The 26852-nt window shown below is 36.6% G+C and overlaps 1 pseudogene; it reads left to right on the top strand.

Annotated features, from left to right (window-relative positions):
- The first annotated feature begins 1158 nt into the window (after positions 1–1158).
- Positions 1159–1948, top strand: LOC143389263 (large ribosomal subunit protein eL6 pseudogene; annotated as a pseudogene).
- The last annotated feature ends 24904 nt before the right edge of the window (positions 1949–26852 follow it).

Consider the following 26852-nt stretch of genomic DNA (forward strand, 5'->3'; position numbering starts at 1 on the left):
GCCTCTGTCACCCCTGGATAAATCCTCCAAACAAAACCTAAATAAAGAAGCTATGGAAGTAAAAAATACAATTGATGGGGCTGAGGTTGTGGCTCAGCAGTAGAGCTTTCACCTAGCATGTGTGATGTGCTGGGTTTGATACTCAGCACCATAAATAAATAAATAAATAAATAAATAAATAAATAAATGTATTATGTCCAATTACAACTAAAAACGTTTTAAAAAAATACAATTGATAATTTAGACTTAACAAACATATATAGAATATTTCATCCATCAATGACTAAATACACTTGCTTCTCAGCAGCACACAGATCCTTCTCTAATATAGATATGTAAGCTATCACATATGTTGGCATACAATTGTAATATTACCTTAATGTAATTTTAGCATTGGTATGGTTATTTTGATAGCTTTTTCCATTGATATTAATTTTTGTGTTCTTGCTTTTTTCTTGATTAGACTTGTTTATTTTTATCACATTTTAATTATTTCTTTATTTCATATATTTCTGCTCCTACTCTTATTTTTTTCTGCCCACACAATTTGAAAATAATTTGTTATTCTAGCTTTTTTCTGATACAAGTACTTTAAGTTTTAAATGTGCATCTGAGTACTGTTTCATCCCAGAGATCCTGATATTTTAAGTTTTTGTTATCACTTAGTTCAAAGCACTTTTTATTTATTTTCTTCCTTGACCTCTAAAATATTTATAAATTTGCCATTAATTTTGAAATAGTTTATGTGGGGGTGGGGTTCTATATATCTTAAGGTGATTGATTTCTAATGTAATAAATCATGCAGGAAACAGTTTGCATGATTTCAAATTTAAAAAATTAATGGAAATCCTTTTTACATTGATTATAGTGGTTACATACAAGTCAAAACTGATCAAACTGCATACTTAAAATATGTGAATTTTACTGTGCTTCAATTTTACCTCAATAAAGCTATGGGGGGAGAAAAGAGAAAATGGAATATAGATGTTTATTGTATGCCTGAGTGGTGTTAATATCACTTGAGAATAGTTACATTTTGAAGATGTGGCTCCTAATAAAGTAGCCAATAAGAGAATACAGCAGAGTTTAAGACAGAAAAGGAAATAAAATGAAATAAAATATTTTATTCAAGAGAAGGGCTCTTTCCCATCTTGTAAGATGGTATGTGAAAAGGTTGAGAAGCCAGACACTAAGGAGAAGAAATATGGAGCCCAGAAGGCTGATGCTGTTGGCAAGGTTAAAAAGGGAGAACCTACAGACAAGAAACCCAAGAAAGGGAAGCTCCTCTGCAGCCGAAACCCAGTCCTGGGAGGAACTGGCAGATACTCCAGGTCTGCTGTGTATTTCTGAAAGCCCACGTACAAGAGGAAGTACTCGGCTGCTAAGTCCAAGGCTGAAAAGGAGAAGGTTCTTGCTACCAGTCAGTGATGACAAGAACAGTGGTTCCAGGGTGGTTAAGCTTCCCAAAATGGCACACCTGACTGAAGATGTGCCACGAAAGCTGTTGAGCCACCACAAGAAACCCCCAGTCAGCATGTGGGAAACTGGGAGCCAGCACCACTCCTGGACCATCTTGATCATCCTCACTGGGCGCCACAGAGGCCAGAGTGGTTTTCCTGAAGCACCTGAGTAGTGGCTTGCTATTTGTGATGAGACTTCTTTCCCTCAATCAAGTTCCTCTGCGGAGAACACACCAGAAATTTGTTATTGCCACCTCTTCAAAGATTGATATCAGCAACGAGAAAATCCCAAACACCTCACTGATGCTTACTTCAAGAAGAAGTGTGGAAGCCCAGATACCAGGAAGGTGTAATCTTCAACACAAACAAGCAAAAGACAAGATTATAGAGCAGCGCAGAAAGTTGTGGACTCACAAATTTTACCCCAAATCTAAGCCATATTCCTCAGCTCCAGGGCCACATGTGATCCATTGTGGGTTTATCCTTAAAAATTTGTATTCTAAACTTCTTACCAAGAACCTAATTAAATAACTGAAATATTAAAAAAAAGAAGATAGGAACTAAGAATAGATGGAAATAGACAAATAAAGACAAATAGCAATATAATAGAATAATACCTAACCACATATACTATTTTTATTACATGGAAATGGTCTCAACAGTTGAATTAAAAGGCAGATACTGTCAAGTTGGACAAAAAAAAGTAGGACCTGTGTTGCCTGCAAGAAGCCTACTTTAAATATAAAGGCACATAAAGGTCAAAAATAAAAGGGTGAAAAAATATATGTCATACTAACTCTGATCAAAGGAAAGCTCAAGTAGGTATGTTAATATCAGATGAAGTTGACTTCAGGAAAGGGAATAGTACCAGGGATAGGGAGAGTCATTTCATAAAGATAAAGTGTAAATTCATCAAGAGGATTAAACAGTTCTAAACCTTTATATCTCTAATAATGAAAATTCAGAATACATGAAACAAAAACTGAGAAGAAAAATTGGACAAATCCATAACAATAGTAGGAGATAGCAACATTTCTATCAATAATAAAGCAGTTAGACATAAAATCATTAAGTCCATAGAAGACTTGAACAAGACTGACAAGTTTCCCTTTCAACATCAGAGAACACATTCTCTTTTTAAAATTTTTTTTTAGTTGTACATGGACACAATTCCTTTATTTTATTTATTTTTATGTGGTGCTGAGGATCGGACCCAGTGCCTCACACATGCTAGGCAAGTACTCTACTCCAGCCCCGAGAACACATTCTCTTTAAGTCCACACAGTCATAAGTTTGATCATAAGCTGATCCATTAAATATAAATGTGGATATTTGGTGAGTAGCATATTTCTAAATAACTCATACGTCAAAAAAAGTCAAAAGGCAAAAATTAGAAAGTTCTTTGACTTAAAATGAAAAGTCAACATTTTTCAAATGTTATGGGATACCTTAAAAATAGAACTTGGAAAGTCATAACACTAATAATTTCTGAGACACTGGTTATCTATATCCGGAATGAGAGATGATATTGTGAATTCCACAGTTATTTAAAGGAAATGGCATTATGAACAACTGTATGTCAACAATTTGACAACTTAGATGAAATGACCAGATTTCTTGAAAGATTAAAAATGACTAGAGCTCACTCAAGGAGAAATAAGTAACCTGGGTAGTTCTATCTCTATAAAAAAGAAATTTAATTTGTAGTTAAAACCCTTTTCACAAAGAAGACTCTAGGACCAAGTGACTTTACTGGAGAATTCTACCAAATACAAAAGGAAAAATAATACTGACAGTGTTTCAAAACCTTTGATTCACATTTTCTGTTGTCTCTCTTCTAAACATTTATTAAGTCTGGGTGCTGTTTCTCTGGGTATTTGTTACAATTATTATCTCTGCTTTTGCATATTGTGAAATTTTATATTTAAAATATTAAATGTAAAAAGCAGTGATGATGTTTTCTGCACATAATACTTTTTTTGTTTTTGTATATAATGAGTACTGCAAGTTATAATTTCTTTCACTTAGACTTGTGTTGTTAACAATTGGGAATCTTGTTTTGGCAAATTTTATGTAAATATTAGTTGCATAGATTATATTTGCTGATGGAGGGATCATTGAAAACTTAATGTCAGCCTTGTTTCTTTACTAAATGACCATTTCACTTACTATGTCAAAGTCACTTTTCTATTGCATGAAACATGGTGGCATGATATATTTTTAAAAAATATTTTTTTAGTTGTAGTTGGACACTGTACTTTTATTTATTTATTTTTATAGTGCTGAGGATCAAACCCAGTGTCTCGCACATGCTAGGCAAGCACTCTGCCACTGAGTCACAACCCCAGCACCAGCAAGATATTTTTAATCTGGTTAAATATTACTTCATGTCTAATATATCAGATGGTAGGATATCTTATTGTATATGAATTGGAAATTCATTATGTTTGTATACAAGTTTAGAGATTCTATATGATATGACTTTTATAATATTATTACTAGAAGAATATGTTTTGGACATAATCCCTAATTTCTCCAAACTTTGAATTTACTGAAAATTTTGATACCTTCAAATATTCAAAATATTTGATGTTCAGTTAGTTTTAACATCTTTGTGAATTATTTTCTACATTGTTTCCATGGTGTTTGTATGTGAGTATTTCCAGTCTACAAGGAGTTCTGACTTCTGCAGAAGAATTTCCCACATTCTTCATGTTGATAGGGTTTTGATTTTTAGGAGCCCTTCTCCTGCTTGTTATATGGTATTTCTCTGTTGGTGACTTCTCTGATGTGTTGCTGAAGGCACCCACCTTATCATTATTCTCAAAGATTTTCTTTCTTATTTATGATTTCTTTCTTTCTTATTTCTTTCTGATTTTGAATTAAGGATTTCATTGAACACTGAAGATCTTTTTTCCTTAACTCTGGAAGAGTTAATATGAAGGTTAACTCTCCTTTCCTTAGTTCTCTGCTGTGCAGAAAGGAGTGAGTCCTGGAAGAAAGAGTTCCTCCATTCTTTACCCATGTGAGTCTCTGATGTAAAGGTTGATTCCCTTCAGAACTTTCCCCCCCATTCAATCTATTCATAGATCTCCTCATCACATATATACTCTTATGTTTAGTAAGACATGACTTCGTGAACACGCTTTCCCACACATATTGTGTTCACCCAGTTTTCCTCTGGGATGAACTCTGAAGGGTCAAATTTGGCAGAAGTTTTCTCATCTTTGTTGTTTTCCAAAAGCTTCTCCTATGCATGAGTGTTCTGATGTAAGGGCTGATTCTTGGGGACTGAGTGTTCCAGGTATGCTGCTGATATTTATTTATTTATTTTTTGTTTACAAAATTCCCCTGCATTTCTTTTTTCTTATATTGGAGAAAGGTTTGACTAGTAGCTGAAGACAGCTGATGTTCATGAAATTCACAAAGTCTCCTCTCCTTTGAGAGTTCTCAGCTTTTATTTTGCTGTCCTGCAGAACTATTTCTGACATTCACTGCACTCATCCAGCTTCCTTTTGATGAGTTCCCAGTCAAGACACCTCTCTACGTTTGGTATGTTCATGTGATTTCTCCCATGCCCGGGTTCTCTTACATATAACGAATACTGCGTTATTATGGAACATTTTCTCAGATTCATCATGGCCAAAGGATTGCTTCATCTGTTTTTTGTTGTTTTTTTTTTTTTTTTTTTTTTTTGCACCAGCAATAATCTTCCTGTGGCTGAGGGCTTTCTGACTTTGAAGACATGCTCAGGGACCTGCTCCTTCCCACATTTTCTTGCATTTAGTATCAAAGAACAACTCTCACATCCATTTCTCAGTTAGATCATTATGATGCTTCCTTTCTCAGCATCTTTTGCAAATAATTAATTTTAAAATAGATTTCAAAAGGTTAAAAAGTAAATTAGTCATCCGAGAAATTCAGGGGCACTATCAGAAGAAGGATTAGTTTGGAGGAATGAGATAAAATGTTTATGCTTAGTGCCTTGTTCTAGAAACACTGTGAAAGAACCTGCCTTATGTATAACCTTCCAGACTTTTCCATTTTAATCTTGATTAACTTTCTTAAAGCATCACTTCCAGGTTAAAGGAACAGCTTTATGACCAGGGCATTAACTTTCCAACTAGCTTTAATTCACCTTGACTTAATGGGGAGCCCAAGACCACAAACATTCAAGCAAACAGTTAAATAGCCATCCAGCAGTGAATCGTCACTGACCTCTGCTGCTAACGTGAATTTTTTTCTATTAGAACCCTTCAATCCTGAACCAATTTCAGACATGGACTTTATCTCTTCCCTATGAGTGACATGAGTTACATTTACATCATGTTTCTCTCGAAGAAGAGGGTTCATGCATAGGTTATGTTTCTTCAAACATTTTCTTTCTCCTTAATGTTTTGATTTTGGAGAAAAAGTGAAATGTTGGTCTTGGCCTCCTGGAAGCTAATCATTTTGGTAATAAACTTTCCAAGGTTCTTCTGGTATCTGTGACTTGGGAATTCTGCTCTCCACAGCTGATTTTACCTCAAGACAAGGTCAGGCCTGGTGTCTGGGTAGGGCTGCATGGTGCATGGGTGAGGTGCAGACCCATGTCTTGGGTTGACCTTGACTGAGCTGCTCTTAGGCCAGGGCAGTGTCCTGAAGATGCACATACTTTACTCTGGGTTTAGGACAGTACCTCAGTACCCAGGTCCTGCTTCTCAGGTGCTTGTCCTCTCAGAAGTACATCATTTCTATACAGGTTTCTTCTGAAAATTAAGAGTTAAAAATTACGTCAGAGCTATTAGAAATATGAGTAGAATGTGGGTAAGAGAAGTACATGCTGAGAGATTATTAGGGTAGCCAGCAGTAGCCGAAGAAGTGCTACTCATTTTTTAATTTGAGAAAAAGTGAAATATTGGTCTTGGCCTCCAAGTGAGTGTCAGCAAAAACTGTTTAGGGTAGCCAGGAACAAGGAAATATATTAATGGAATAAAAAAATAATCCATCCACTTATTTAAGGAAGCAACAGATTGCTGTTGAGAGTGTTTTCAGAATACAGTATTGCTTCTTCTTTCAGAGAGTTTTATTACAATCCTTGTTCATAACTTCTGTTAAGTATAGAGAAAGAAGGGACAGGGATATAGCTCAGTTGGTAGAGTACTTGCCTAATATTTGCAAGGCCCTGGGTTCAATCCCCAGCACCACACCAAAAAAAAGTACAACTAGAAGAGACCAAGGAAACAGTACATGCTGAGAGACTCTTAGGGTAGCCAGCAGTAGCCAAAGAAGTGCTATTTATTTTTTAATTACCTGTAGCCCAACAACCAAGTGAGTGTCAGCAAAAACTGTTTAGGATAGCTATGAACAAGGAACTATATTAATGGAATAAAAAAATAATCCATCCAAAAGGGGACAGATGTGTCCCCTGTTGAAAGTAAGGAAATGGGGCTCTAGAGAGGAATAATAAAAGCAAATAGAAGAATGATAAAAGAATATTTGCATGGCAGACTCTTTGTTTACAAAATTCTTTCAACTGTCATAAAAACATGTCTTGTTGTTATAAATATGAATTATAGCTGTCATTTCCTACCCATGTGCAGATCTGCGATGAGCATTGCAATGGAGATTATATTTAATACACTCTATACTTTGATGATTATCCACATTTGATAAGTTTTTTTTAAATCCTGGAGAATAAAAAGGTTGAATAATTTGCCTAGAGTGGCACAGCCAGTTAGTAAGCAGCGGATCAGAGCCATTTGACCTCCAGCTTTACCTTCCTGACCTATTGATAGGCCCTTCCCCTGATTTTTAATAATGTCATGGGTCATATTCGTAACTGTGACAGAATTGAGGCCAGCGTTCATTTCCCTAAGGAACTTAATTAATTAGCTGGTGAGTTGAAGTCAGGAGTGGGGACATACACAAATGGACAGTCACCAGTTTCTATATAGTTGCTGGCAGCTGAGTTCAGATTTGGTTCTAAGCTACCTAGCATCCAGAACATGCAGGGAAACGCAAGCAAGTACAGTAGTCAGAGTTCATACAATTAGCTCTTTTTTCTGGAGGGATGTAGTCTTCCCTGGCCTGTGACAGTTCTTCATGACGTCTTATGGGGAGAGAATGATGAATCGATACCAATTTCCCAAATGGTTCAATAAATGTAATAGTTTTGTAGGGCTTCCGTGTAGATCCATGTTTAAGACCAAAACCCATCAGGACAGTTCTGTGAAGGGCAAAGACCAGGTGCTTCAAGTGTGCAGATCTGGCTCTGTTATGGATAAATGGTAGGCATTTCATATGGATAAGGACAGCTAAGATTTATGCATCTCTTTCTCTATGCTAAATGCTGCAAGAAAGAACTGAGTGAGCATTGTTCCCCTGAATTGTCACATAGCTGTCTGAGTTATTATTTCAGATCGATCTAAAATATGCCCTAGGAAAAACTAGGAAAGAATACCTCAGAATTTTGCTTTCACTAGATGATCAGATTGAGCAAAATTCTTTCCTGTTTCCTTGTATTATTGCTCTTTTAAAGTAATCACATATTTTACTTTCATACTTAGAAAAGCAAAAGATTTCCAGGAACTAAATTTTAGCCTTCAACTTTGAATGATGGAAAAATCAAAGGGATTGATTCATCATAATGGTAATTATGGACTGTTTAACTCAGTCATGCTACTCAGTGTAAGTTCAAATGAAAAATAATTTGTGAATGAATAGGTTAATGTTCATCGTCTTGTATGCTTTTATTTATTACTGTCTTGTCTCACTTGTTAGTTAACTATTAAACATGTTATTTTCCTAAATTTAAATTTCCATTTGCTGATATTTTAGAGTCTATTTTAAAACACCTGTAGTTGAATATGTTTTGGGTTTTTTGGCTTCTACTTTCAGAGGAAAGGCCAAGGCGTAGCAAGGGTGAAGGTTTTCAGATTTCAGTTAGCATCTTAGTTCTTCTCTATAATCAGGAAACTTATACAAATTAAGGTTATTATATTCTGAAACTGTAATCATAGGGCCAATTTGTGGTTTCACCCAGAGAAATTCACACATAAATTTCATTATTTAGTTCTTCATTTAGAGAATGGCTAGTGCATTTCATTGCAAAGACAGGAATTAGGAAACACAGACACTGACCTATGGACCATTTAAAAACATGGCTTGATAGAGAAGGTGAAAAAGTATTTTCAGTTCTTTAATGGGCAGATTTATTTGAATACTGTAGGCAAGAAAACTGGTAAGACTTTGGAGGAAGGCGATGCTCCATCCTAGACAGATGTGGGCCTATGGCTAGACACTGGGGATAGGCAGGATTTGGAAAAGTGGCAAAGCCAAGAAGAGAACATGGTAAAAGAGAGAGAGACACCAGCCCCATTCCTCCTTCTGCTAGCTCCTGTGGCCTCTCTGCCCTGCAGGGCGGGGGGCGCCCCCCCCCCGGAACTCAGCAGGGATTCAGATGCCTCACCCACTCCACTGCCATAAAAAAAAAAAAGCACTGGAGGTGGTAGAGACTGTCCTGAGTCATTATCACTCACAGTCTCCCACTGGCCATGGATCAAGCAGGTGAGTGCTCTGTCCTAAGGGCCCTTTCTGCACTTAGACCCTCTCTTAGACCCTCTTACCCAACCATGTTGTCACTTGGTATCTGGCGTCTCTTCCTTCCACATCTCTCTCGCCTCCTACAGCACCCACCCTTTGTCTCCTCTTAGAGTTGCATACCTAAATCTGTGGCTGTGATGCTATTTTGTGGGGTACCAGGGATTGAATTCAGGAGCACTCAACCACTGAGCCACATCCCCAGCCCTGTTTGGTATTTTATTTAGAGACAGGGTCTCACTGAGTTGCTTAGTGCCTCTCTGTTGCTGAATCTGGCTTTGAACTCACGATCCTCCTGCTTCATCCTTCAGAGTTGCTGGTATTACAGGTGTGTACCAGTGCACCTGGCTGTGATGCTGTTAATAAAGCATCTGCCCCTAAGTATAGTTCCCTCCTTGGGATATCGTTACCTCCTGCAACATCAGGGAGAAGAGCAGATAACTATAAATTATGTTCAGCCGAATCCACTGACCTGATGGGACCGAGAATTGGGAAGGGGTTTAGGGCAAGTTTGCCAAGAAGGAAGGACGAGGTTTCAAATTCCAGAGTGAGATATCAGGGCTTTGCACTATTAACACCTAGAAACCTTGAAGTATTATGAGCAGGAGATGTATATAATAAAAAGGGTAATGATTCCTTTCCATGTTTGATAGAAATAAGGTTTTATTGGTTCTGATATCTCTATTCAGCTGTCACCTGTTTTTACTCATTTTCCTCTCAATGATAGAGTAAAACTTGATTTTTTTCCATTAAGGTAGATTCTTTCCCTTTATTCCCCTACTTTTCTGCAGGCAACTAGAAGAAACTATTAGTCTTCTGAATTTACTTATCCATCTTACTGTGACAACTCATCATTGTCAATGTCACTTTCACTCTCTGTCCTTACAGTCTTTCTGTGTAAACACATTACAGCCCTTTCCCCCCATCATAGCCTCCAAAAGACATAATCTGTATTTTATTTCTCAAATTAGAGAAGGCCAGCATTATACATTTTAAAAGGCCACTTTGTTCTTTTACCCCACCCCCCTTTTTTTTAGACATTCTTAGTCCTTGGGAAAATTAATATATGGCCCAGGGAACACAAATCCCCCTTTGCTGTTAAATATGGGACAAGGCTTACAGTCCAGATAACCTGGCGTTTTTGTTGTTTTCTCCTTCACTCTCCTGGGTTTATTACAGTTTCTAATTTGAGCTCACCGTGCTGGCCAGACTCTAGACTACTTCATTTTCAAGAGGATTTCTTGTTGTGCACTGACACTTAGAACTGTGAACCACAAAAAAATATATATATAATGGAATTTTCAAGTAAAAATAATATATAGTATGATTGGACTTTATGAATATATTTGCTCCTGTGGTGAAAGATGATTACCCTCCCAGGAAATGGCTTAAAAACAAAAAAAAGTAGAAAAAAGTAACAGTCCCAGGCTCTCTATATGGCATATCTATATCACATATATTAAGTAGTATGGAAAGTAAAACTTTAAAATGCATGTATGTTTTCATTATAGAACATGAAAAGAGTCATTTTGCTAAGGATAATTTATAAAATGGAAGATGTTTTCTAGTTGTATGGGAAATGCACAGGCTTGTGGAGTCAGGTCTTCTTAGGATTTGGATCTTAGCCATTCCCTGAAGGCCCATGTGCTTTGGGCAAGTAGAGGAACCTTTAGGGGGTGTGGTCTCATGGGAGGAAGTTGGGCCATTTGGGGTGTGCCGTTAAAGGGGACTTTGGGATTCCATCTTGTCAGTCTGTGATGAGTTTCCTCTACCACATGCTGCCACCATCATGTACCCTGCTGCCACAGGCCGAAAGCCACAGGGCCATGTAACCAGGAACTGAAACTGTAAGCCAAAATACAACCTTTTTCTCTTTTGTTTATGTTAGGTATTTTTCACAGTGACAGAAAGCTGGCTGATACATTCTTAGCAGTCTTTAAGCTGTGGTCCTCAGCCCTGGGTCCTGTTGGGATACTCCTGGGGAAACAGTTGATCAGAGAAGTGCACTGAGCCCACCTCTCTTCAAATGGAATAGCCTTGCCTTCACGTCCTCTACACATCGGACTGTGCTGGTTTATAAAGAAGGACTTTCCTAAGAGGCATTAAAAAAACAAAAAAACCAACCAAACAACAACAACAAAAAAAACAACAGTCTGCAAACCACTGATAGAGTCCAAATACACAGGCAATTTCACAACACCTTCTATAGACATTAATAAATGCAGGTAAACACCTAGATCTATGTGTTTTCTGATGATGTTGTGATCCTAATGTGTAAGTATTGTAAAATGTGTTTTAGTTAACTTATTGGAGGATTAGTGTACATAGAAGATGCAAGATTGTGTTTGAAATTAGAATTTCCTGAACATATTCTTTCACTCCGGGGTGGGGGGACACAGATAATGCATTTCTCATTGGGTATGAAATCTGATGTCAGTAGAATTATTGAAAGTCTTTGTGAAGTGGTAATTTCAGGTTTGACTATTTTGACAGCAGGTGGAGCTAGTTGTAGCAATTCTATTTCTAGGCCATTTAAAAAGCAGCAAGATACATAAAACTTACATTAATGTGTTTGCGTTACAAAGCTGTAGGAATAGTAAATTATTAAGTATTAGCTTTGGAAAGCAATTGTATTATTACAACAGCAGAGTCAAACTGAATAAAAACTTCTGCATCTTTTTAGAAAAGGGGCTTGCATTTGGATGTGTTTTGCCTTGGAAGATGACATGAGGGCATGTGGAGAGGGGTGTGTTTACCCAGTGTAATATGTAATCGATGCCTTTGACCCCTAGATATTGACTTGAAAAAAGACGTTATATGACTCTGTGAGAAAATAGCATGAAAGAACGATTATACACACAGTTATTTGTGTCTCTCTTTTTAAGTGGTAATAAACAGAATTTAAATCCACATACATTTCCTCCTAGTAAAAACCAAAGAATATTTGATTTTTATTCTATGAGATTGTGGAGTAAAGACTTGAATGCTTTATAGCTCCAATACTGATGTGTCATCTGAACATGTAATTTAAAAGATAGCACCACTCATATGGTTCTGTTTTTCAAATGAATCACACATTGAACCATGGAATGGAGCTCCCCCCCATCTTTTCTGTAAGTCAGATGCAATAATGAATAAAGGACAGATATTATGCATGCATTGCCTTTCTCTCTGAATTTTGTTTGTTTTTTTCACTAGGTCACTATGTATTAAAATAGAAGTTTTTCCAGTTAGAATGGCAATCATCAAGAATGCAAATGCAGTAAATGACGGCAAGGATGCAGGGAAAAGGAACTCTCACACGCTGCTGGTGGGAATGTAAATGAGTACAGCCATTATGGAAATCGGTATGGAGGTTCCTTAAAAAGCTAAAAATAGAACAGCCATATGATTCAGCTATACCACTCCTTGGTACTCATCCAAAAGAATTAAAGTCAGCTTACTTGAGAGACACCTGCATACCCATGTTTATGGCAACACAATTCACAATAGCCAAGTTATGGGATCAGCCTAAATGCCCATCAACAGATGAGTAGATAAAGAAAATATGGTATGTATACACAATGGAGTTTTACCCAGCCATAAAGAATGAAGTTATGTCATTTGCAGGAAAACTCTAATGGATCTGGAGATCATAATTTTGAGTAAAATAAGTCAGAAAAGCGTCATTTGTTTTCTGTCATGTGACAGCAAGAGAGGAGAAAAGGACACCAGGCAGGTTGAAGGGAGCACATTAGGGCAGAGGAAGATTAGGGTAGGGAGGAAGGAAAGGGGGGAATGTGTTAGTGAAATTTATCAAAGGATGTTTTTTGTATGTATGAATATGCCCAATGAAACCTGCCATTCTGTATAATTAATACGCACCAATAAAGACAGGAGTTCTAAAATGACTGCCAATTTTGCTGGCTATGTGAATAAAAAGTGACCTACTTTGAGGCACTAGTTTACTGAGTTATAAGATGACTTAAAACAGGCATTTTAACTTTTTGCCCCAAACTAGAAATCATCTAGAAAACATCTTCATGGTCGTTCATACTCATTCATTCTTATTCATCACATTACTTTTTCAGCAAATGCGTGATGAATGCCTGTGTATGAAGTCTAGACACCATGCTAAACTTGGGGCTGAAATTGTGAGCAATGCATACTGCATTCCCAGGAAGCAGACCTGTCTCCAAAAAATTACCAAAGATTCTAATTAATTTGACAATTGTGTGTGAACACTGGACTGTCAGTCACAGCAAAGGGACCCAGTCAAGAGGAATTAGAGAAGACTTCTAAGAGGAGGCAGCACTTGAATTTTATGTAGAAGGAGTTGTAAAAATTCACTAGGAGAAATAAAGGAGAAGGGACTTTCCAGATAGTGTGTTTACATGTGCAAAGTTACTGGGTGCTAAAAGCCTCTTTGGAGAGGTATAAAGGGTAAGATTGTGATGTATCTCATTGAACACGCCATCATCAGTGGATAAAGTTTTCATGAGTTTCAACAACTCTAGATGCTATTTAAATAATTAGTTTTGGGAGTTTATGAAACTAAAGTTATAGATATGAACTTAAGGGAACATGCATTACCTGACTTCAGTTTTATCCTCAGCTAGCATTCTGAGGTATGTTCTCTGGTCACAGTGTGATTAGATGGAATGGAGCAGCATCAATCTCTAAGCAACTACTGGGGGAAAAATGTTGCATATGCTGATTCAGTGCAGTACTGTCAGCCCTCTGCATCCGCAGGTGCCAAGCTTCACTCATCCACAGATGGAAAAGATTTTTTAAAAATTGCATCTATATCAAACATGTGCAGACTTTTTTCCTGCCATTATTCCCTAAACAACACAGTAACAACTATTTATACAGAGCTTCCATTGTATTAGGTATTGCAAGTAATCTAGAGATGACTTAAAGTAAATGGGAGGATGTGCAGAGGATATATGCAAATACTGTGGCATTTTAAATGAAGGACTTGAGCATCCTTGGACTGTGGTATCCTTGAGGGGTTCTGGAACCAGTCCCCGACAGATACCAAGGGATGATTATATGTAGGAATACCTGCCAGACGCTCCTCTAGGTGCCGGGACATGTGCCTTGTTGCCTAGAGGAAAGCCAGCTGCCGCCTCCACGTTTTCCTCCTCTTTGGCTCCAAAGCACTGAGCACTTCACACATCCTAACACAGCTCCTCATCTCACCCCAAAGCCTATCTTTCCTCGTCTTTTTATCTCTTTAAATGACTTCTCAAACTACCTAGCAGTCGGTCCAGAAGCTGCGGGTTATTCTTGACATCTTTCTCACCTGCCACATCCGATTCATTATCAAGTCATGTCATTTCTATTCTAGAACATTGTGGACACCTTCTCCTTGTGCCCACCAGCACCCCAACAACCACATCTCTTGCCAGTAATCTCCTAACTGGTCTCCCTTTTTATATTTTTGCTTCTTCCCCAATCCTTTTTCCCAAGACAATACCCTGAAAGATCTTTTGAAAATATAAATGAGATCATATCACTTCTTAATTTAAATCTTTGACTGACTTTCTACTGCAGCCTAAATAAAATACAAATTATCTGCTGCTGCCCACAGGGCCTATGGGAGTCCCTGCCCTGCCTCTCTCACCCACCTCATCTTGCATTACTCTCTCTTGCTCACCATGGTCCAGGCAGGTGGCATCTTCTCATTTCCCCACCTGGCCAGCCCACCACCTTTGCACATGTTGTTTCTACTGCTTGAATGGCTCTTCGTCTCCTCCTTTAGCTAGCTGGTATCATTTCATGATCTAGCTTAAATGTTTCTTCCTCTTGAGAGTTTTCTCCTCGACCAGAGTCTGTGCTACAAGAGGGTTCCTGGGACTCTCCTGACAACCTCCTGTTTCTTTCTGGTTGCTGCAATCTGCAATTATGTGTTTGCAGTTGAACCTGAATAATGATGGTCTCCCCACTAAATAGTATTACCCTTGAAACTGGGGCCATGTCTGTTTTCTTCTCCCCTCTACTTTCAGAGCTTAATACAGTGCCTGGCACACAGTGGATCTTAAAAACTTGTCAAAGAGGGCTGGGGGCTGGGGTTGTGGCTCAGTGGTAGAAGGCTCACCTTGTACATGCTAGACCTGGGTTCGATCCTCAGCACCACATACAAAAATAAACAAGTGAAATAAAGGTGTTGTGTCCAACTACAACTAAAAAATAAAATATTTTTTTTTAAAAAAGAGGGCTGGGGTGTAGGTCAGTGGTAATGTATTTGCCTAGCATATGTGAGGCACTGGGTTTGATTCTTAGCACTGCATATAAATAAATAAAGGTGCATCGACAACTAAAAAAAATTGTAAAGTTGTAAAACAATTGGAATAATTTAAAAACATAAAGCTTGATTGATTTTTTTTAAAGTTTATGAATCTTTACAAATAAGAAAAGCATGAGAAATTAAGAAAATTATTTCAACATGTTTTGAGCTATAGGAACTGTCTTAGGAATGACATAAGGCACAATATTAGTTACCCCACCCAAAGGAAAAGGTTACATGTGGTTATAGTATGATTTAGGGCTATTTTTAAAACAGAGTGGTAACTTTTTTAATGGAAATCCTGCATTATAAAAATGAACTGCTCTTTTTATATATTTAGAATGCAGTTCACTAAAATGTTTAAATTCTTGGCTCTGCTTCTTAAACCTACTACAAAGATCACATTAGAATTCATTTTAATAGACATTGTAAGCACAGTATCCAATCTCATATCATCATGCTGGGTTCTTTTATTATGACAGTCGCAGGAAGCTGAGCCCCAGGCTGCTGAACACATTGTGGGGTGTATCCACGGATGGGGATGGTGCCAGCTCTATTGTTTATGTAATATTCTCTTTACCTTTATCTGTGGTATGCAATTGGTATTGACTTTTGAGAAACTACTTCTCTGACCTGATCTCCCAGTTGGAATAAAACCTGCCGAAATGACATCTGGCTAGGAAAAAAGGGATCAAAGAAGCATAAGGAAAGAAAAATTATGAGACATCATTAATGAGTAGTTTCTTGCCTGTCCTTTAGATCTTTTAGAGAAAAGAGTGTTAAACTTTTTCAAGGTCACCATTCCTTTGTCCCTTGCAATGGCACGGTGGACCCCAAGGGTATCTATCATTTTCACTATTGATTGCTAGGGCTGGATTTACTTAGCATGTAGCAAAACGTCTTTTTGACTTTGTTTAGGAGTAAATACCATTTTCCAAAATTAAGGTAAAGTTTGATTATGATATTTATTACTGTTCATGTCTGTTTTATTTTTTCTAAAGAGGAAGACAGTCATCTTTGGCAAATTGTCTTCCCCAACTTTTAGGTGTATCGCTTGAGGAGTTTTTAAATATCATAAGGAAAAAGAAGGAAGTTCAACTATATCACAATGAGATAAGACACATCTTCACAGCTTTTGACATGCACTGTAAGTGTCTTCAGAGTGTTTGAAGTTTTTGATAAGAAGTTTCTGCTAAGAAATTGTGAATGAGAATATATACTCAGTAAACCAAATATACAGTATACTTGGAAGATTATTTTACTGTAGTCTTTAGCTATTACCTTAGGTGTTGGTGTGAATTTTTTTTTTCTACCGCAATCTTAAGTTCTTGGCATATTCTAAGGATGAAATAATGTTTGTGGTTATGTAATTGTGCTTAGATACTGTAATGTGTACTCACAGATTGTACCTATATTGTGCAGTTGGCAGCAAAGGGTTGGCTGTGTAGGGATATAGGTCACAGCCAGCTGGGGAGTATGGGAGACCCTGCAGCTGTCTCCTTCAGCTCCTGCTTTGACTCACACAATTGGAAGAGTTGTCTTCCCACACTGGGCTTGGCTGAGAAGGGTGGCCACAGACCCCCCCCCCCCCAGCCCCACAGACCTCACCCAGGAGGAGAGGACTTATGGATTAAAGTGTCTCCCCTGCTATTATGAGTTTCCCCACAAAACTAAAATAAAATAAAATTTGAAGACTGAACAGTTTTGACAATTCACAATGACTCAAAGCCCAATTCCATTATTGTAGTCATGTCTGCATCTGGTCCTTTCCCCTGGACTTGGAGAATCAGCAAAATGGCAGGGCTGGAAGTGATGCGAGATCACTGGGACTGTGCTGAAGGGAAGAATATTGCTAGATTTGCAAATTCTTCCATTGAGACAACCTTAGATTATCTTTTTTTAAGAAAAAAATTATTTTTTTAGCTGGGCACAATATCTTTATTTTATTTATTTATTTTTTATGTGGTGTTGAGGATCGAACCCATGGCCTCACACATGCTAGGCAAGCGCTCTACCACTGAGCCACAACCCCAGCTCAACCTTAGATTATCTTATCTGTAAATTCAAATGTTAATGTACTGCTTTTCTCCCAATAATATATTAAAATAAAGTTTCACATAAATATTAAGTGTGAAATAATAGTTCACAGGGTTTATAAAAGTAATTGAACATGATATATTTTGTTTTCAAATAGATCATGGATTTTTAACTTTGGAAGATTTCCAAAGAGCCTTCAGGCTTGTGGCTCCCAAATTACCTGAAAGGACTGTTCTCGAGGTATTCAGGTAAAGCACCAAATCTTTACATCCATCCACCTTTGATTTACCTTTTGCTTCATGAGTTTTCAGTTTTTATGGAAAACTTTTACTTGTGCAGATTTTTCACTTTGGGACATTTCCATGTCATAGCACTATGTTGTGATGCAGGAAGAAAGCCTGTATTTAAGTATGGGTCCATCCACAGCTTGAGGATGGCCTTAAGGTGGGTGGAGTGCTGCTCACCTGGCAGATGCTTGAGAACATTGTTGGTAGTGGCAGGAAAGGAGCAGGAAGGAAGCAGAACTCCATATATTTATGTGTCAAGCAAAATACCAAAACTTTATTTCTGTTTACCAGGGACACTAGTGGTCTCCTATGGTCTGTATTTGTCAAATGCAGATTATGCATGGTTCTTGACTTGTCTGGAAGAAAAGCTGGAAGTGCCTAGTGATGGCCCTCTCATTGATTTGCTTTCTAATCTGCTGACAGAGGTTGTAGTTTACACTAACCTGGTAAAGTCAATTTAAATAATCTATTATGTAGTTCTTAAAAACTAATTCTGACTAAATGGACGAGTGGCTCAAAAGCAGTTCCTGTTAGGAAACTGCAGATTGAAGGTTATGTTAATGAGGAAGCACCTGTGGATGTGAGGAGATGGTGGAACTGTCTGTGCTCTGACACCTAGCATGAGTGCATCATCAGGCCATCACCAGGTGTATTAATAAGGGTTCAGCATACCAATGAGAGACAGAAAACCCCGAATACTAGAAGCTCAAAGAGATGTAAATATATTTCTCTCTCACATAAATACAGGCAACTCAAGCCTGAGTGATAACAACATAGATATGGAGGACCTGGGTCACCCTTCTTGTTGCTGTGACTGCCCTAATAATGCCTGGCTTCTCCTTCTTGCTTCAAGATGGTTGCTTAAGTTACAGCCTTCAAATCTGAATTCTAGGTAGTTAGAAGGAAAGGAGGCAGGAGATCTGCCCCTTCTTCTAAGGCTATATATTGTTCCTACTTACATCCCAGGACTTACAATGTAGATTCAAGGCTGTATCTGTAAGGGAGAAAGGAGGAGGGCCTTGGAAAATGTGAGGTTTGCTCTGGAAAGTTATAGGCCAGTTCACAGGTTCTGATACTGAGGAAGAGGGAGAGAGAATGGATACTGGGAGACATCTGGCAGATATTCCCATTTGGGATGAAAGCAATTTAATGGAATCTGTCCAGAAGCCAGCCCTACTCAGTAGAAATAATGAAGCAGGTTATTTGAATAAGGATTTGCACTCATTATCATTAACAGTGACATATATGAGATGCGTTGGCTGCAGCACTCACAAACAAGCTATTAAATGAGCTATTGAAGAACAAAGACATTAAAGCCAGATGCATACACAGTACCATAGGATAATATTACCTAGTTGGTTGTGTGCAAATAAGTTATTTAAAGTATGCTAGTACCTTTTTATACACTTTATAATGAGATGTGTAATGAATACCAATATATTTCTCCCACACAGAGGTTGTTTTTAATAAGAGGGACTATAAATTGTTACCCATTTTCCTTTTGCAGAAAGACAAGTTGTCCAAACTAGGTGACCTTGATGTGCTAAATGGTTTTAGTAGATGCTATCTTGCAGAGATTTTTTGAAAAATATACTTAAATATAGCCCTTCAAGGTAGAAGCAGTGTTTTGACAATAAGTGAGAAAATAACTGCTTCTGGAAGAAACCTGTTACAAGGAGAGCATTTTCTGAAAGTAGATGTTTGTAAATATGATTTTATTTTTAAAAATAATGTGTCACCTATTATAACTCTTCACATCTACATGTTTGCTAATATGTAGATGGAATATCTACATATTAGATATGAAAATGGAATATCCTAACTGGCTTTAAAAAAACGTGCAAAATATCAATGGCTTTAGGACATAATTTTTTAAAAATAAAAGAATTCAAAAGGTTAATAAGTTTTCAAGAGCAACAAACTGATATCAAATTGATATCAGGAAATATATTAGCTAAATTTCAGTTAGCAATAACAAAATAGTAATAATTAAAAATTGAAAACCTCTAAACCTTTGCCTTAACAGAGGATAGAATTAAAAACTGAGGCTATTAGGGCCCCGATGACTTTTTCTCATTTAGATCTACATAATTTTATGAGGTATATTTAACATTTGTTAAAATCATGTATCAAAACAAATTGAACTTTAAATTGCTCAGTCACAAAGGATTAACCAATATGTTCTGAAATAATAAATTAGCTTAAATCACATTATTCTTGTTAAATATCATTAATAATCTCTAGTGACAGCAAAAAGTTATTTGTCATTACTAAATAAAAGACATCTTTAAAATTCTTGAGAAATCTATATTTTGAGCTATACATAATGTATTAATATAGTAGCACATGTACATATAATCTATAACTACATATACTGTACAAATCTTGTACTACTACTGAGAGTTGAGTGCTCAAGACATTTTGCAGAGACCACTATATACCAGCAAAATAAAGCATTTTAGTTGATTGAACATGCTCTATTTAAACTCTCAGTTATATTTGAAAATTATATTGCTATCATAATCCCTTAACCAGAATAAATGATGAATATAAAAAGTATTAAATGAATTTGGGAATTCAAAAAGGAGAGAGAAATAGTTCCCCTTTGTGTAAATTAAAGCAGGCCACAGAAACAGATGTCTAATATACACATATACACTCCCCTGCCCTGTTTCAGTGATGTGTACAGTTTTCCAGAATAAGAAAATAAAAATCAGCTGCTGAGGCTATTATGATGCAAAAATTTATAATGTTTCTAAAGCTAGACTCACCTTTTGAGGAGCCAGAGTAGCTTTTGATGGAGCTCACCACCTAGGCCCATAATTACCCAGAATAAAAGCTTGATATATGAAAAGCACCATAAGAAAAAAAAAGAAGAAGAGTGAAAATTTTTTATTAGACCAGAGTTCTCTGTGGTTTGAGTGACTAGAGAAATAAATCTTCATACCATTTGAGTCAGTGACTGCCATGTTCTCTTCAAAGAAATTGCTAAAGATCAAGATTGGTCTTTTTCAAGAGTATTTGCCCATATTGCATTTTAATTTAGTAGACCAAACCAAACCACAACAATAAAACCAATCAACCAAACAAGCAAATAAACATCAAAACAAATAACTGAAGAGAGAAACTTGGAAAATAGAGAGATTCCAAATAAATAAGCTTATGCTCCACCTCAAGGCCTTAGAAAAAGAAGTCTAAACTAATTCAAAAGCCAGCAGAAGACAGGAAATAATTAACATCAGAGTCAAAATCAATGAAATTGAGAATAAGAAAATAATACACAGGATCATGCAATGAAGAATTGGCTCTTTGAAAAGATTAATAAATTTTTAGCTAAACTAACCAAAAGAAAGAGAAAAATCAGTGAGAGGTGAAAAAGGAGATATTACCACAGAACCTTCTGAAATCCAGCAGATTATCAGATCCTATTTTAAAAATTTTACTTTACTACACTGAAAAATCTAAAGACATTGACAAATTTCTAGACATATATGACCTTCTTAATGAATCAGGAAGATATAGAAAATCTAAACAGACCAATGTCAAGTAATGAAATTGAAACATCAGTTAAAAGCCTTCCAAAAAAGAAAAGCCAGTGATCAGATGGATTCTCAGCTGATTTCTAGAAGATCGCTAAAAAGAACTAACACTAGTCTTTCTCAAAGTATTCCATGAAATTGAAAGAGAGGGAAATTCCCAAATAAATTTTGTGAAGCCAGTATAACCCTGGTACCAAAACCAGACAAAGATGTATCAAGGAAAGAAAATTATATGCCAATATCCCTGATGAAAATCCTTAATAAAAATTAGCAAAACACATTTTAAAAAGACATCAGAAGATAATATACCATGATCAAGTGGGCTCTTCATTCCAGGGATGCAAGTTTGGTTCAACATAATGTAACTCACCACTTAAACAGAATTAAGGACAAGAATTACATGATTATCTCAATAGATACAGAAAAGGCTTTTGATCAAATTCAGCACCCATTCATGTTACAAAAATGAAGCTACGGATGGAAGGAACTTGCTTCAACATCATACAGGCTTTTTATGACAAACCCAAAGCCCACATCATACTGAATGGAGAAAAACTAAAAGCATTTCCTCTAAAATCAGGAACAAGACAAGGCTGTTTACTCTTTTTACCACTTCTATTCAATATAGTTCTTGGAACATTAGCCAGAGTGATCAGGCAAGAAGAGGAAATCAGAGGGATACAAATAGGAAAAGAAGAAGTCAAACTACCTCTGTTTCCCAATGACATAAACCTATCTAAAAGCCCCAAAAATTCCACCAGAAGACTTCTAGAGTTTCTAGAGTTTATAAATGAGTTCAGTAATGTAGCAGGATGCAAGATCAACACCCATAAATTAATAGCTTTCCTATACTCCAACAGTAATTCATCCAAGGAATAAATCAGGTAAACCATTCCATTTGCAGTAATGCCAATTTTTTTTTAAATTGAAAAACTTGGGAATTAATCTAACCAAGGAGGTAAAATAGCTCTACAGTGAAAATTATAGAACACTTGAAGAAAGAAATTGAGAAGACCTTAGATGGAAAGACATCCCATGTTCTTGGCTAGGCAGAATTAATATTGTCAAAATGGTCATAATACCAAAAGCAATATGCAGATTCAATGCAAGCAACATCAAAATACCAATGACATTCTTCACAGAATTAGAAAAAAATAATTCTTAAATTCATTTGGAAGAATAAGAAAACCAAAAGAGCAGAAAAGTGAAACAGGAAGTATAACAATATCTGATCTGTAATTATTCTACAGAGCTATAGTAACAAAAACAGCATGGTGTTGGCATCAAAACAGACATGAAGACTAGTGGAACAGAAGACACAGAGGAAAATTCACATACCGACAACCTTCTGATACTTGACAAAGTACCATAAATATATTTTGGAGAAAAGACAGCCTTTTAACAAATGGTGCTTGGACAACTGGATAGCTTTTATGTAGAAAAATGAAACTAGACTCCAAAAAGAAAGGGTTGGGGGGACTCCATCTCTCCCCCTGCACAAAACTCAAAATGGATCAAAGGCTTTGGAATTACACCAGAAACCTTGCAACTGCTATAAGAAAACATAGGGTAAACCATCATATAGGTGCTTGCACTAATTTCCTTAAGAATACCCCCAGAGTGCAAGAAATAAAAACCAAGAATCAATAAGTGGGATACCATCAAACTAAAAAACTTATGCAAAGCAAAAGAAATGATTAAGAGAGTGGATGAAAATCTTTGTCAGCTACTCCTGATAGGGGATTAATATCCACAATATATAGAGAACTCAAAACCCTTAACACTAAAAAAAGATCAATAAATGGAAAGCATTATGGAGATTCCTCAAAAAACTAGAGATGGAATCACTGTATTACCCAGCTACCCTACTCCTTGATATTTTCCTAAAATATCTAAAATTGATTAATCAGTAATATATGTCTTTTAAAAAATTTTTATTCTTTTTATTTATATATGACAGAAGAATGTATTTGACATATCAAACATACATGGAGTATAACTTCCCATCCCCCAAAAAATCTAAAATTGGCATATTATAAAGAAATAGCTACCTCAATGTTTATAGCAGCACAATTCAAAATAGCTAAATTATGGAGTCAACCTGGGTGTCTTCAATAGATAAATGGATTAAGAAATTGTAGTGTGTGTGTGTGTGTGTGTGTGTGTGTGTGTGTGTGTGTATAGTTGAGTTCTACTCAGCTATAAAGAAGAGTGAGACTATGGCATTTGCTGGTAAATGATGGAAATGGAGAATATCATGCTAAGTGAAATAAGCCCAACTCAGAAACTCAAAGATGGAATGTTTTCTTCATTTGTGGAAGCTGGAGTAAATTAAAGGAAACAGGAGGGAAGGATAGGCTAAGATAAAGATAAAGGGAAGATCAGTGATATAGAGGAGGAGATGGGGAGGCAGAATAGAGGGATGGGAAATGGCAGGCAAGGCAGAATGAGTTTTTAAAAAACTAAACCACAGGGAGTTTCACCTGTATATAAGTAAAAAAAAAACAATCAAATATAAATAAATGAGCAAAAGGAAGTCTAGTAGAGAAAGGAGAGGGAGGATGGAAGGGAGGATGAGAGGGAAAAGTGAGGAGGAATTGGGGGTATTGTGATCAGAAATCAAATTCCATGCATGTGTAACCATAATACTCTTAATAAAAATAATATAATAAATGACTTTACATCCAAAAAGAAAGGGTGGGGGAGACTTGGATATAAGGCATCAAAGAGTCATTTCACTTTATAACGTGACAGCAACACTGGCATAACCATTCCTTCTAAAAGTGTTGCAAGCACTTATTATTTTTTAACTGTTTGGGTGATGTTTACTTTAGTGATTTTATCATAAATAAGACCAATGTGATTTTTATATATAAACACATATATTGTTGGGGTTCATAACATTCACCTTCTGTTCTGCGATCGTCTCTTCCTTTGTTGTCATCTTACTTCTACAGTTAAATGAATTCAAAGCTACCTCCACACCTCGTGCCATTGCTGTTGCTTAGCTGAAGTTAATCCTTTCTTAGGGTCCTAAGACCTGTATTCCCTGTTGTCTTTCATATTCAAAGATAATTATTTGGGCCATTGTACTTAAATAAAATTATATAATGTATCAGAGCTGACTTTTTTGAGTCACCTTCTTTTTCTTTGGAATGCTGATTTATGCTTATATTGGAAGTCCTTTTAATTTTTAATCTCTATTTTTAATTGCTTGCTTTGCTCACCATGTCTTCTACTCTGATTCTGCAATGCCTGTTCTCCTTTGTGCTGTGCCCAATGTGGCACCCCCACCCCCGTTTCAGTTTAATTTTTTCTTAGATTTCTTTTTGAGCAGTATTTGCTAATGTTTCATGTGCTTTTGTTAATTTGCTGTATCATGTTATTTTATGGTGTCTCTTCCAAGCCTTTCTATATCTATTTCTAGCTATTATTTTATAGAGGCATTTGCTTTATAAAAATGATCTCTTAAGATTTTATTTTTAGTGGGTCATTTCTTAGGGCATGCTAATTATAACTGCCCATACAAATGAGTGAGAGCAAATTTTTTTACTTAAGGAAAGATTGTGAGGGCCAAATTACTTTCTTGAATCAAAGGACAGCTCACGGAAAAATCAAAACCAAAAATTGGTAAACTTCATCTCTAAAGATATCATAAAATTTAACATTTGGATTTCAAAATTTGAGACTCCTTTCAGTGTTTGAAACTTTTAACTTTGCTTTCCTCATATAGCTGGTAGTCGTGATGAACACACGTGGGTAAAATAGCTGAAATAGTACCAATGATTGTATTTCATTATTATCCTGGAGTTTTTAGTGAATTCTTTTCTTGAAGGTTTTTTTTTTCTTCTACACATTAAAAATGGCAAAAGTACAGAGATGTAAGAGCTGAGTGCACTTTTGGTGCTGTGGAAGTCCTATCAGTAGGCTGTTTCTAGCACCCAGATTAAAACAAGAAACATCTTTCCTCTTTAACACCAATAGAACTTGTTGAAAACTTTGTGGTGCTTTTTATTATTATTTTTATTGTTCAAAGAATCTTCATTGATTCTAATAGCTAAGTTAGAACTCTTCATCTTGACTGTGCAACACCTTGTCCCTGTTCCAACATCTGCTTCCTTTTCAGACTTGTCTTTCTTTAGTCCCAAATTCCCATTTTCCCTTGGCATAATCCTTACTCCTTTGATTGTGCAACGTGCGTTTATATTTCATTCATTTCTCTTGCCTGGCAGCGACTCTCTAATCCCTAACTATACAAATTGGGACTTTCTTTTAAGGTCCTTCTCCATAAAACCCTTTTTTTCCCTTTCTACTTTGAACAGCCTTGTCTCCTTTTTCTAAATTTTGAAAGTATTTATTGCTACAAATTACTTTATTCAGTTACTTGATAAATACAAATGCAGTATTTGTGACTGTCTCCATAAAATGCTACAAGTCCTCTGAATTTATAGTTTTATCTCCACTGTCCTTGGCATGTTGCTTTATGCATTATAATAAATAAGTAATTGTTGGTCCATTGTCACTTATTCTAAATGCCCAGTGATAGTAAAATCTCATGGTTTTCTTCATGGCTTAATTTATTTCTTATAACTAGGAAAGAGTACTTTAAAATGCAAGCAGGAATGTCCACATGTGGCTTCCTTATCTATTGTCTCTTTCTGTATGTGATTTTCATGAATTAATCTCTGACGGCCTTGCTTGGCATTATTTGGGGAAAATTTTAGTTTATGGTATAGCCTCAGCTGTCATCAGGGAGCTGGCTTAATGTTCTTTTTTGACTTTGCCATCAGCACTCTGTGTATGTCTGGCCTGTGTTTTTCTCTGCATGCGTATGTTGACTTCTGCTTGCCTAGAGGCCTTCTCCATCTATTGTAAGCACAGATATTTGTATATTCCCACCACCTGTCAGTTGGCAAAAAGCACTGAGAAGCTTCTTCTGCTTCCCAGGCATGAAATGAAATGTGGATGTGCAGAAGGCCCCATGGCCTGACCCAGCAGCCAGGATTCTGAGGAACAGGCAGATTGCCACAGGCTAACGTACAGTGAAAATACGGAGGCATCAAAGTGCTCTCCAATCACATGTGGGACATTTAAAGTTATACCCTGATATTTTTGGTGTAAGAATTCCCCTCTTCATATTACATGTTGGAAGGTCGAAGTATATAAAAGAACATCTAACTCTCCTTTTTGGAGTACTAAATATTAGTTGAAAATAGAAGCATGATGACTTGTTGAGTAAGAAATAATCAATGTCAGAGTTTAGTGAGGGTTAGGGGCTTGAGAACGCAATTGTAAAAAGGAGTGATGGATACTCTTGGCAGAAAAGTTGTATCAAATAACTGACTAAAATAATTTGTAGCAATAAATACTATCAAAATTTAGATTATGGCCAGTCTATTGGAAAGGATTGTTATGAGCTGGGTAAAATGAACTAATAGGCATTCTTGTACACTGAATGTAAGTCTTACAGAACCAGCAGGCCTAAAGGAAGGGATAGCACTTATTTTTCTAAATCATTTATATCCCTTTTGAAATGTCATTCCTCACTGTGTTCTTTAGCTTCCCATAATTCCTTTCTGTAAGCAACCAATTTGTTGCATATGTTTAATAAGAGAAAGTTTCCCAGTTATTTTGTGTATCAGAATGAGTCTGAGTGTGGCCATGGGGCCTCAGGAAG

Source organism: Callospermophilus lateralis, unplaced genomic scaffold (assembly GCF_048772815.1).
Source record: "Callospermophilus lateralis isolate mCalLat2 unplaced genomic scaffold, mCalLat2.hap1 Scaffold_250, whole genome shotgun sequence".
Taxonomy (NCBI): domain Eukaryota; kingdom Metazoa; phylum Chordata; class Mammalia; order Rodentia; family Sciuridae; genus Callospermophilus; species Callospermophilus lateralis.